The sequence below is a fragment of the Lipotes vexillifer genome, unplaced genomic scaffold (assembly GCF_000442215.2).
Source record: "Lipotes vexillifer unplaced genomic scaffold, Lipotes_vexillifer_v1.1 scaffold715, whole genome shotgun sequence".
Taxonomy (NCBI): domain Eukaryota; kingdom Metazoa; phylum Chordata; class Mammalia; order Artiodactyla; family Lipotidae; genus Lipotes; species Lipotes vexillifer.
The window spans coordinates 176,460-188,078 of NW_006788828.1; the positions used below are offsets into that span (position 1 = coordinate 176,460).

Below are 11,619 nucleotides of genomic sequence, written 5' to 3' on the forward strand. Positions count from 1 at the left end.
CCCTCCCATCCCCTCTCCCCCTCTCATGGTGGGTTGAGTGTACCACCAACAACCAGCAACACAGAGGTGGATCTTAGTTACAACAGAACATGTTTGAAGGCAATGATTGAGAAAATTAAACCATCTCTACTGACTCCAGTCCATTCAATAAACTGGTTATTACTATGTGGTAGATGGCAAAAAACAAACAAAAAAAGTGGCTCCTCAGGACGTTTCCCCTTAGAAAGTGCCTCTCTGGAATAAATATTAGATCCCAGTGCTCAGAGTAGCCTGAGACTGAAATCGCAGATTTAGACGGTTTGAAGAGAGACGTGGTTTCTGCAGTGGAGACCGGGAAACCCCAGGAAAAGTATAATGACAGGTGTGTGTCCATGTTGTTGACATTGTGAGAGTTCCCTCACTGAACCCAGCTGAACTGTATTCAACTAAAGAGACCCTTAGCACCTCTGGCTATGCGAGGGACTGTGCTAATTCTTCAGGTGATATTATAGAGCTGTGGTTCCAAATAGGTATGATCTTGCCTGCTAGGGGACATTTGACAATGTTTGGAAACATTTTTGGTTGTCACAACAAGGGTGAGGGATGCTACAGGCATCTAGTGAGTAGAGGCCAGAGATGCTGCTAAACATGTGAGGAGAGCCCTTGACATTGAAGAATTCTCCAGTGCAAAATGTCAGTCATGCTCAGGTGAAGCCCTGCTGTAGAGAAAGACCTGGGACCAGCAGGGGTGCTGAGACCATCACTGAAAAATAAAGATACCCACCCTCCACCCCAAACACAGCAAATTAGCATCTCTAGGTGTGAGTGCTGGGGATCTGCATTTTCACGTTTCCAGATGGTCTTAACTAACGCACACCAAAGCCTGAAAATCTCAGCTGTAAGAGACGCCAAGTCACCCTCGAGTGGCAGTAGCAAGACCTTGAGGGGAAAGGCTAGAGGGAAGGTTATAACATAGCACAGGGTAAGAAGCAGGCATGAACAGAGGACAGGTAATTACCATTATAACCAGGCCAGGGACCAAGCCCTTGCTCCATGCTTTGCACACATCAGCACGCCAACTCACATGGAGGGTCTTATTGAATAGAAGTCCCTTGCCTGCAAATGTACCGCGAGACAGTGGCAGAGTCAAGACTGATCTCCACTTCTGTCAAAGCCACCGTGTTCAACAGCTACGGCAAGGGGCTGAGAAATTGCTTTGGGAATTCAGAGAAGGGCTACGAAATAAGGTGCAGAAGAGACAAGGCTTCAAGGAAGAGATTCCTTGGAGAACTGAAAGGATTTCATGGCAAAGGAGGACAGGAGACAGCAGTGCAGAGCAAAGCAGGGCACTCATGGGTCCTAAACAGGACCCCTCTGTCTCACCTCGGGGTCCTTGCTTGTAAGGCTCAGTGTAAATTCCTTCTGGTAGAAATGAACAATTTCACTTAGTCCTTTCCTTTTAGATCTGTAGTGTTTATTTGATTGTTTGCTTGTTTTAAGAAAGTGATGTGTGAGGTGGTTTTTTTCCCCACAAATTATTTTTAAAATTATTTTTGCAATGTATGAATATATGAAAAAATCTGCTTTTTGTTTGGATTGCCAACCTCTGCATAAGATTTAAAATATGACAGTATTTAATCTCTCCTTTAATGACGTAAGTACACTGTGGAGATAAGATGTCATTGAAGTCTGGCATCTTAACAAATGTTCTCTGCACAGAAATGCATTTTCTCAAGATGTTGAAAATTCATGTTTCAGCTGTTGTCTATATGCAGGTTTCCCTAGAGCCCATGTCTGATAAATCATAGTCTTTTATTCTTTCTTCCAACCTTTGGAATGTGAATTAATTCCTTTTTTAATGTTTATGATATGGCACAATTTAAGAATAATATTTCATAAATATTATTCTTATAAAGTGTTTAATTCACACGTCTTCTTGAAATTTCATTTTATAATCATCCAACCAGGATTGAGATTCGGGCTAGGTAAGGTACATGGCTGGGGCACAATGTTTAAAGGTGACCCTCAAATCTCAGGATTGTACAGACATCAACCTTGTACTTGCTCAAGGCTGAGAGTGTCTCCTTAAATATTTTGCCCCAGGGACCTACCTTGCCTTACCCTAGTTCTGGTCTTGAATTCAACATATATTTAATATTTATTGAACATCTATTGTGTGCCACACAACAGCAATGAGTGAGACAACCAAGGTCCCTTCCAGGAGTTCACATTCCTCAGGGTAGTTTTATTTAGCTTTGTTGAATTTGAATTACAGTTGATTTTCCAGAATTGCCAACTGGCTGATTCCAATCTTTTTTCTCTGCTATATTCCACTTTCAGTTGGGTGGCCATGTCTCTCTGGCCAAAGAGACTTAACTGAAAGTGCTGAGGGCTCTGGGAGAGCTCTCCCATCTCTTTTGCCTCTTCCTGCTTTAAACAAGAATGTGACGCCAGGAGCTGTGACAGCCTTTCTGCAATTGTGAGGAAAGGGCCAAGGGAATCACAGGGATATCAACTTACAGCCCTAACATCACTGAACTACTGAACAGATATAACCAACTACCTGACTCCACACTCCTGTCATGTGAGAAACATAAGCCCTTATTTGCTTAATACATTGTTGGTCAGGTCCTCTGTTACTTGCAGCCAAAAGTATTCCTAACTGGTATAACTAGCAAAAGCTTATTCCTGCAGTGTTTGGGTTGACCCTAGATCTCTACCTGGGTAAAATAACTAGCAATCCAGTGTGAGGAGAGCCTCAGCTTCCCCTGAGAACTGGGAGAAAAGGTAAAGTAAAATTCTTCTCTCAGGAGAATTTCATCAACATTTAGCAGCCTCTGCTGCATTTTGGGCTATGAAAGAGAGTGGGAAAAACTGCTTAGCATGATATTCAAGGACCTATGTAACTAACACAATGTGATACAAGCCCAGGTTAGATAAACACAGAGGCGCCAGGGTTAAGGGGTCCTTGTCATAATGAGCATCCCCTGGGAATACCTGGAGGTAGGAGCTGTCTTAACAGCACTCTCCTTGCTGTCTCTTTCTCCATCTCGCTCTTCCCCTCTGCTTTGCCTTGAGTCTCTGGGGCTTTTACCAGGAAATTACTCGCAATCTATTCTGAGTCAGGCAGCCTGCCAGATCTTAAAGAAGCAGAGTAAGAAAATATCTAAACTACACAAAGGTAAGCAAAGCTTTGGCTGGATTTGTGTACAAAATGCAAATAAATAAATAAATAAACAAATAAACTTTTCTTCCAAACTCCCTAGTTTCTATGATTACACTCTTAGAACCAACCATGTAACTTCCAAATATCCCATTTTTCAGGTGCCATGAGGTCTTGACCTCAGTGATTTCGAACCCACTACAAAGACAAACCCCAAGTGTACATCTTCGTCCACTTTTAGATGGGAGTAAAGCCTCAGCTCTGACTACCATTTGCCATTTTGCAACACTAGTCATCAAAATCACCTACTTAATAATTATTTTACAGTCACTTAAAATGTTCCTTTTGGAATCATTTGTCTATTTAATGTTTATTTTATAGCCACTTAGAAACCCAGCTAATTATTTGCAACCTGCATGGTCTTAATTGATACTTCCAGAAAACCAAGAAGTGTTAATGGATAAAAATTCAATGTCAGAATGCCAACATCAGTGTAGGGATTGTGTCCAGCTACTCATAACAGAAACAGGATAATTTTCTCTAAAAATGGTAGAGGTATACCTTCCTCTCATATAAAAGAAGTCTGGAGACAGTTCAGGTAGTCATCAACATCTCAAGAAACTACTATTTTTTTTACCTTACCATGTTATTTTTTTTCCCTCAAAGTTGCCTAAAGTTACAAAATAACTACAGTAGCTCTAGCCATTACATCTACCCTCCAGGCAACAGAAAAGAGAAAGGTGTGAGGGCAAGAAGAATGCACTTCCCAGCTAAGTCAGCCTTTTGTAAAATGGTTCCCAGAAGACTCCACCCAACTCCTTTCACTTAAATCTCACTGGCCACTCCTGCAAAGGAGGCTGGTTCTATGGTCTCAATGTTTGTGTCCCCCAGAATTCGTACGATGAAATCCTAAGTCCCAAAGATGGTAGTTTTAGGAGTTGGGGCCTTTCGGAGGTGCTTAGGTTACGAGGGCAGAGCCCTCATACATGGGATTAGTGCCTTACAAAAGAAGCTCCAGAGAGACCCCTCACCCTTTCCACCACGCGAGGACACAGCAAGAAGCCACCATTGTACCAGGAAGAGGGCCCTGACCTGGCCATGCTGGGGGCCTGATCCTGGACTTTCCAGCCTCCAAGACTGTGAGAAATAACTATCTGTGGGCCATAAGCTACCCAGTCTGCAGTATTTTGTTACAGCAGCCCAAATGATCTAAGACAGCTGGGAAACCTAATTTTAGGCTGGAGACTTTGCCATCCTCCAGGTTTTGTTTACAAAGAGGAACAGCCTGGCAGGAAAAAATAGAGTCCTTCCAGAAAGTAACTGTGTAAGCACTTCTAGATCAGCTTATTCCACAACATCATCTGGAGCCTGAGGCTTTTGGAGGCATTTGGAGCCGCCAGACCACCCTGGGGTAGAAGACTAAACCAAGTCCTAGGAGCAGACATTAGCACCTTGGTGATTTCTCACTCCTCAACCTCTGTTCTTCCAAAATGAATGAGATCACCTTAACACAGCCAGTTATCAAGGACACCCTGAGTTTAGGCAAATATCATCTAAAATGAACCAGACCTGGGGACATCCAACCACAGCCCATAGGCTGAATATGCCCCTTTGCCTAGTTTTGGAAATAAAGTTTTAGTAGAAAACAGCCACACATGTTTGCTTATGTGTTACCCGTGGCTGTTCTCACCCCGCAACTGCCAAGCTGAATAGTTGCAACAGAGACCTTCTGGTCCACGAAGCCTGAACTATTTAGTATCTGGTCCTGTACAGAAACAGCGTGCAGCCCCCTGGGACCACACAAAGATAACATCAACTGCAAGAGGGGACATTTATTGGGCACGGGCTCTGTCAGGCTCTCTGCTAAAGATGTAGCCTGTGTTTTATAAATTATTCACTCAGTTTGTTTAGAACAGAAAATGTGTCTGGGGCAAGGTAACTTTTGATAATAATTCTGATAGTTTACAAAGTGCTTTTACATGCATTAGAGGAACTATTCCTATTTCACAAAATAAGGAAACCGAGGTACAAAGAGATTGAGGGGTTGTCCCAGTTCAGATGTAAGGAGCAGAACTAAAGTTCTGAGTGGCATCTTCTGCGCCTTCCACTTCTCCAAGGGGCTTTTGTAAATCACCCACAACATTTCAAAAAATATTCATTTTTTTAAACAAGGAACCATGTAGTCACCACATATATAAAAACTGAGACAAGCTTATTAGCAATATTGCAGCCAAAGCACACTTAGTAAGAACAACTGACATTGTAAGTTACTGGAGAGCATTTGCCTATGGCTTACTTCTGTGTGAAGAGCTCTTTTTGAGGTCAAGGTCAATGATAGAGGTGATACACAAAAAGCAGAGTTTCCAAAGAAAGTAAGAGCATCTTTAATCCACCTCTCAACCAAGGACAGCCCTGCTCACTCAAATGATGTTCTACACTGAAGTATCTGGAAAACCTTGATTCTATTTAACTTCAGGTTTTGAAAAGATGTAGGGACACTGGAGGGAAAACAAGATCCCAGATGACAATGGAATTATGGCTAGAGATGTATAAGAAAATCTGCTCCAAAGAATATCATGAACGGTGAAAATGTTCATGGACATTAGGGTGTCAGGAGAAGGCAGCTATGGTCCTTTCTCTAACACAGTAATCATCCTGTAACACTATCTTCTCCCAAATGCCAGCTTGTTTGTTTCTAAAATATAGAAAACTGCTTTTATGAGCCTTGATTTTTTTTTAATATACAATACTGTCTGAGACCAGAATAAAAAACAAAATTTTACAAGGAAAATTCAGTAGGGTAAAGTCTATTGAATTTATCAGTTAAAGAGATGAAAGCAATAGTTGAAACCAGGAACTAAACGCCCCCCTCCTTGCACCTGTGCACCCATCACCACCACAAGTTACCAGGCGAGGCGTGGCCCTCAAGATCAAGAGCTCCTGCCATGCAGAGACACACAGTCTTTCCTCAATCCCTTATTCCTCCATAAATCTCCTAATTCTCCTCAGTCCCTGAATTATCTTCCCTGCTGAGCTCAATATTCTGTTTGCCCAGCCCCTCCCCTGACCAGTTCTCCAACCACATCTGTGCTACAGGAGGTTGACCTCTATGAACTGCATAAACCTGATTTTCTTTGCTTTCAGGCTTCCAGCTGGATTCCACCCATGGGAGGCACCAGCAGGAGAACAGAGGGCAAGAGGAGAAAGCGTGGTCTCCTCTCTGCCAAGCCACAGTTGTCAGTGACTGCAATCTTCCACCAAAGGCAGCTCTTGTTGAGATCAGATAACTGTTCCTCCTCCTGCCACCCCAGGTCCAAGGACGATTCACCCTCCTCACTGTGGCAGCCCTGGGGCATTTCCTCATTACTTATCTAAGTCCCTGAGCCCCGTCCACATCTTTGTAAATTGTCCTTCATTAAAATTTTTTGACTGAGCCGTCCATTTCCTGCCAAGAGTCTGACTGGTACCTGAATTTGTATAAGGACCTCTAATCCAGCAATCTTCTCATAGGAAGATACTTCTCGCCCCAAATGCTAAGTACTAAGGATGCATCCCTCCAGCTCTACATCCTGACCATCCTCACATCCATCTTTGAAGCACAGCCCAGCTTGACATCCTCCCTTTGTCCCTCTTTGGCTCTGTCACTTCCTAAATCACTGAAACTCTGGGTCCTGCCTCACAGACTCCCTCTCTAACCCAAGTAGCCCCATCAATCTGGGAAACCTCAGAGCTTATCTAGACAGCCCACCCAACATGCAGCCATGAGGTTCCTGGAGGTCCTTGACTTCTACCAACTTTATCTGCTCACTCTTTTCACATGGCTTTCCAAGATCCTCTCCTACATTCTGTCACCAGTCAATGCTAGTCTCTTCTCGAAGTTCAAAATTCAACATCTCCTTTCTTTCCACCTTTCAGTTTCATTCTTCCAGCCATAGATACTTGTGACCTTACAAGACCTCTAGACTCCTGACCCTGCATTTTCTCTGCAGCCATTTCCCACCTTGTTTTCCTTTCTGGACCCATTTCCTTCCCTCTCCATTGTAGACACCTTAATACAGCATTCTGACCATTTCTAACCAGCGCCTTCTTTCTCAGCCCTCCCTTGTCAATCTCCCACACTGCCTTAGGAATGCCTAACTTGGCTCAATTTGTCTACATGTCCTCTCCTTAAAGGCAGGCTGTAAAGTGCATCTGAACAAACCCACATGCCAGGGTGAACAAGTGCCTTCAGAAACATGCAGCTCTACTCTTACATGCCATTGGTTAGATTCTTCTTCCAATCTTTCCAGAGGCTAATTCAAACCTTTGCTACTCTCTTCCACACCTTATCTTGAAATTCTTAGTAAAAATGGAGCCACCAGATATGAATCACTCACACCACTTGCCTCCAAGTCTGCAAAGGTGTTTGCCTCTGAGACTCCCTCGACTTTGTCCTCCCTTCCCCCGAGGGAGTGCTGAATTTCCTCCCACTGAAGGATAATCACCCCACCTACAGCATGGATCCCAACCTCTCCTGGACCCTCAGCCATCAGGTATGCCCTTTCCTCCTCTCCACCAGCTCCCCCCTTTATTTATTTCTGTACTTGCAGTGGATTTTATTTTATAATTATTATGTTTTAAAACCTTTAATATTTTATTTTTACACAACTGTAAAGATCACACTCCATTTACAGTTATAAAATACTGACTATATGCCCTGCGTTGTACAATACGTCCTTGTATCCTATCTTACACCTAATAGTTTGTACCTCTCACTCCCCTATCCCTATATTTCTCCTCCCGCCTCTATATCTATAACCAGCTCCTCCCTTTAGTTCATGAATCTGCAGTGGTCCCTCAACCCTAGACTCCTTCTAGCTATCACCCTTCAAAGCCAAACTACTTGAAAGAGTCTCAGTTTTTTACTTTCTCATGTCCCATTCACACCTCAGTCCACTGCAGTCTGGTCTCCACTCTGTCACTCCAAAGAACATACTCTCAGGACATCATTGCCAGCCTGATTGCCAACTTCAACAGTCACTCTTAACCCCTATTTCACTTTGCCCAGCAGTTGACTCTTATGATAATTCATTCCTCCTTCTTGAAACTCTTTTCTCTCAATGGCTATGAATCTAACTTCCTATCTCCCTTCCTCTCGGACCTGACCTATTTGGTCTCTCCCTTATCTTCTGCCTGCCTTTTTAAATGTTACTGCTTCCTAGGATTCACTTATTTATCCTCTTCTCACTCTCATAAATCCTGTAGTAATCTCAGCCTTATCCACCGTTTATCACAACTCATCCCAAATGTCTATTCCAACTCATCCAGTCTCCTGAGCTTCAGAGCCATATTTCAAATTTCCATACAAAATGTACACTTTAATGACCTACAGACACTTCACGTTTACTGTTCCAGAACCAGATTCATTATCTTTTCCTCCTTATTCCTGGCCTCAGGAAATGGCAGCACCATTTTCCCAAGTCATTAACTGAACATTATCCTAGACTCCTTTTCACCCTCTACCTTGAATTACCAGCCAATTCCTGTAAGTTTTTACCATCTTGATGCCTCCTGAATCTGTTCCTTCCCCTGCCTCCTTTGCCATGGATACCACCTTAATCCAGGACCTGGCCCTCTCCCATTTCCATTATTGAAATTACCCCTTAGCTGGTTCCCTGCCTCCAATCTAGCCTCCAGGTGACTAGCAGAGTGATCTTTATAAGATGGAAATCCAAACTTCATACTCTAAGACCCCTTGGTGGCTCCTGGTTGTATACAGGTAAAGAGCAAACGTCTTAGCATTTGATGTATACATTGGCCCTGCCTATCTCTCCAGCCATTTCAACTAATCTCCACCCCTCCAAAATCTATTCTGCATCTAAACGCACTCACATTCCCCAAACGCACCATGTTGTTCTGTATCTCTGTGCCTTTGTACAGGGAGTCTCATTTTCAGGAACACCCTCCCTCCCTTGTTGGTTTAGGGAAGTCCTACTCTTCCCTGTAGAATCACTATGGTGAAGCCTCCTATAACCTCTCTCTCCAAGTAAAACAGCTTGCATCTTCCTTTGTATAATCTGTGCAGAGCTCACATACATCCACATTGCACTATGACATAACTCTTTGCTTTCAGGACTGCCTCTCCTACTAGACTAAAAGGTCCTTAAAGACACAGGCTGTATGCTTTGTGTCTCCTTCAGCACTTAACAGAATACTAGCAGACTGCTACTTACTGGAATTAATAATTGCTATTGTTATTAGATAATTACTATTTGAATATAAATACAAATGAACGTTCACAATTTAAACCTCACTATTTAAAATGCACAGTTACAAACTTAAAAGGTTTCTGTAGTTGTAAGATTTTGAGGAAAAAATAAGAGCTTTAAAAAACAAGCAAGAATTCCATCTACTTAGTATGGTTTAACTATGCCCCAGACTGGAGGCAAGTGAGGTGGACACCTTGATAAACGGTATTGCCATTTCCTAAGGTCTTTCTCAACTTCACGATCAATCCAATCAACTCTCTAATATAATTTTTAACATGCTATGTCAGTTTAATAAGAATTCTGATTCTTATCTAATTCTAAGTGGTCAGTTTAGCAGGCAGGGTTCCCCAGAAATTGCACAACTTAGAATGTTAGATAAACCAAAGTCCGAACCAAAGCTCAATTTTTTCATTGTTTTTTGACTTGGAGATATTTAACCTTCTTGAAGCTCACTTTTATCAATGGTCTTACAGGCTACTTACAGTAATTCACCCAGACACTTCACACTTAAGTACCCAGTACATAGTGACTGCTCAGTGATGGTTATTTCCTTCCCCTTTACTGAAAGAAATTTATTTTTGTACATTTTTATCTGAGCACCTCTATGCAAAGATGACAAAGGCTTCTCCCAGTACCAAGTTATTTCCTCCCTAGAGAGACAGCCAAGAATGCTCATCAACTTTTTGATTTTCTTTTTTAGAAGGTAACATCTACTGTCTTCTTTCTTCTTTAGCTAAAATGAAACAAAAGTGATCAAATCAATATAATAGATTAAAATTTTGATTTACCTTGAATGGTAACCTGTTGCCAACAGTTGCTTTGAACTGAAACTATGGACTCTCTCTTTTGCATCTGGGAGGACCAGTCCCCTCCCATCCCCCTTTGCCTCCTCCCTCTTACCTTCTGTCCTCATACCTCCTGGTCCACCCTCTTCCTGACAATTGGATGTCTAGGAATCACTGCTGCAAACTTACAGCCTCATTGGCTCAGCTCATTGTCAATCCCTATCCCGGCCCTGCATCTTCTCAAGTTTACACTTCTGTTGCCTAGGAAATCCAGTGACTGTGAAAACCCAAGCTGTTGGCCTTAGGAGAGAAGCCAACAGGGAGTTGGCTGGCAGTTGTTTGGTTTCTAGAAGAACACAAAACTTGCCTCCTAGGTTGTATAAGATAATGTTCAGCAAATTCTCTTACTTCTTTAGGCAACTCTTCCCCACCCTTCTGTTGTCTCCAGATGGCGTCTAATTATCAGGTAAGACTTAAAACCACAATACACGGGAGCAGGCAGGTATAATTACAGGTGATTCAAAGTCCTCCCTCCTTCTGCACAGCCACACATTGATAGGATTCATTTCCCACTCTTCCCATCCTTGGTGTCTTCTTTTCACCTTTCTCCTCTTTTTTTTTTTCACTTCTCATCTTTTTTTTACACTTGTTCCCTAACAACAAGTTTGCCAGAGGAGAAGTGGCCCTGTTTAGAAAACAACACCTTAATCATGGTCTCTCTAATCTGTACTGATGACATCTCTCCTACCTTCATCATTTTCACCGCTTCTCTTGCCTCCATCATGAAGTCATGCAGAGAACGGGAGACTAGAACTATGAAGATCTGTTCTCACATTACATGTCTTCTCAGGCAAGTGTGGTCATTGATTTCTACAGTCTCTAGAACAGACTCTATATCTGCCTTGTCAACTTCTCAGACTTGCCCTGGAGGTCAAAGGGGTGATGTTCTCTATGAATTTTAATGAAGATTTGTCTTGGTTGAGGGGATTTCCAGCAGGGTGTGATTTGAGGTACAAAAAAATATCCATTCATTCAAAAATGTGTCCTTTTCTCTCTTTGGGGGTTAGATACTGTTTCCAGAGGGTTCCTGCCTATGGCCCATGACCACTATCAAGCACTAAGATGGTGCTGACACTGACATGGATTAGATGTGCTCCCCACCGCCACCCCAGGGTAGTTCTGAGTTTCTTCTCCACACGCCATTAGCCATTTCATCCCCAAATACCCCTTCTTGCTGCAGCTGACCTCATGGTATCAAGCAGTTCACTTGACTTTCACTAAGTGAAATTATTAAGCTAAACTAATAAGCTATTAAGGAGCAATCACTTAGACAAGATGCACTACCAATGACAGATAAATCTGCCTTTTAATTAATCAGTAAGACAATGGAAAACCAACTGAGAGCTCTTAGAGGACTGGGAAAGAGTCTGGTTCATCTTTGCAT

General features: G+C 42.6%; 1 protein-coding gene across 1 annotated transcript in view; it reads right to left on the reverse strand.

Moving 5' to 3' along the window:
- CAPSL (calcyphosine like) overlaps window positions 1–10,273 on the reverse strand; it is a 23,377-nt gene extending 13,104 nt beyond the window's left edge. The window contains exon 1 of the mRNA XM_007461837.1: window positions 10,179–10,273. The gene's annotated coding sequence lies outside the window, so the exon portion shown is untranslated. The remainder of the gene's footprint in view (window positions 1–10,178) is intronic.
- Window positions 10,274–11,619: the final 1,346 nt, after the last annotated feature.